Here is a 2,350-nt window from a genome sequence, read left to right as displayed (position 1 = left end):
GCCCGAAACGTCAGCCTTCCTGCCCTCTGATGCTGCTTGGCCTGCTGTGTTCATCCAGCTCTACACCTTGTTATTACATTCGGTGAGACTGGTTGGTAAGTTATGATTTTAATGAGGCTTTCCAGGCCCAGGAAACTCAACAGCTAAAATAGAGTTGAAAGGCACTAACTATGAATCACGAGGTAAGTGCTTTTACAACAGCGTTTATGGGCCAGAAGGAACAGGAGTGGTTCCTTGTGGTCCAACAAACTACTCAGTAAACCCAACCCTTCCCACCCACCTACCTGACTTCTACTACAACACTGCAGACTGCCATGGGCACCCACCCACCACTGGAGTGTCCCTCATGATTGGGAATGCTCCACAATGATAATTTCCCCAGTGATCTGTCACACCCCCTTGTGATTTAAATCCCCAAACTCCCTTCCCAAGGACTTGGTCTCCCATTTTTCCTGATTGGGTTGTCCTCTCTATGATCTTTCATATTTCCCAAAAACTTCAATGTGCTCGCCATTGGTTTTTGAAATAAACATCTAACCAGAGAGGCCACCAAACTACCAATTAGACTACGAGTGGGAACAGCACTACACACACACACATATACACACACACGCGCACATACACACCACACACACACACACACACACACGCACATACTCACCCCACACACACACACCCTACATCCATACACACACATACACACACACGCGTGCGCGCACACACACACACACACACACAGATACACACACACACACACATGCACATACACACCCCACACACACACATACACACACACATACACACACACACCCCACACACACATACACACACACACCCCACACACACACACACACACACACATACACACACACATACACACACACACCCCACACACACACACACATACACACACACATACACACACACAGAAACATCCCTCAAATTAAAGAAGCATTGCTGTTCAAAACAGCGGGAGTTCCTTGACCTCACTAATAAGCCATGCCTGCAGGCTGATGATATGAAGTGCACACTGTACCTTCATGAAAAGACTTTAACAGATGGACTGTCGAAACAGCACCTTTTCTAAAATTGAAACATCATGGTGAGAAACCAATGTAGGTCATGCTATACAGCAGGAGAAAAGATATATGTGAATCTCTGTTATTGAAACTTACATATTCCAGGAGAAAGGCAGATTTAAATGCATACAAATTGTAACATTTTTAAATTTAGCAACGTGTTACCAGGAAATTACAGCAAAAAGTACAGAAGTGGTTCATGTATCTCAAAACAGGTTCAATTTTCTTAACTTATTATAAATAATTTTAATTAATTAGATAAATCACCCTTGATAAGTTGATGGATGCAGTTGCCATTTTACACACAGCAACATCCCATAAAGAGCAATGGACATACAAACATATGTATTAGGAGCAGAAGGCGGCCATTCGGCCCCTTAGCCCTGCTTCACAATTCAATAAAATCGTGGCTGATCTGTTTGTGTTTTGAATTCCATGCTCCAAAATACCCCTGGTAAACTTTGAGCTCCTTGTGCAGCAAGAATCTGTCTAATTCCATTTTAAACATATTCAATGACCCTGCCTCTAGAGTGTTCTCAAGGCAGAGAGTTCCAACGTCCCTCAAACCTTGGAGAGATGTCTCCTCATGTCTGTCCTAAAAGGGCCAGCCACTAATTTTGGACTCACACACAAGAGGAAACATCCTTTCTAAATCCACCTTGACAAGACCATTCTTTTGATTAAGAATAGAATAGAATATCCTTCATTGTCCTGTGTACTCCATTGTAGAAGTACAGTGAAAAGGTTTCACAATATCGGCCTCTATGGCACCGTCATAGGTACAAATCTTGGATACAAAACAGGAATAAAAAGTAAAAACCAAAAGAACTGCAGATGTTGTAAATCAGGAACAAAAACAAAGTTGCTGGAAAAGCTCAGCAGGTCTGGCAGCATCTGTGAAGGAGAAAACAGAGTTAATGTTTCGGGTCCGGTGACCCTTCCTCAGGAATAAAAAGTAGTTGCATTGCTTTACAGAGTTTAAAAAGTTAGAAATAGGACATTGTTAAGGGATTGATATTATCAGGTGAAAAGTTTCAAATAAACGTTACATTGTAGCAGCTCAGTGCAGGCCATCTGCACATAGTCTGATTGCATACGCCAGACCTGAGCCCAACAGCCATCACTGCACTGCTCTAAGCCTCTAATCCACTCCATATTGGCATTCAGCTGCTCCGAGATAAGTTCCAGGACTGCCTCCACAGGTCCTCATTCGGGGCTTGCTGCCCTCACACTGCTCCAGGACTCACTGTCCTCACACTGCTCCAGGACTC

Source organism: Rhincodon typus, chromosome 33 (assembly GCF_021869965.1).
Source record: "Rhincodon typus isolate 14 chromosome 33, sRhiTyp1.1, whole genome shotgun sequence".
NCBI lineage: Eukaryota > Metazoa > Chordata > Chondrichthyes > Orectolobiformes > Rhincodontidae > Rhincodon > Rhincodon typus.
The sequence above is the reverse complement of the archived record's forward strand: the minus strand, read 5'-3'. Positions refer to the sequence as shown.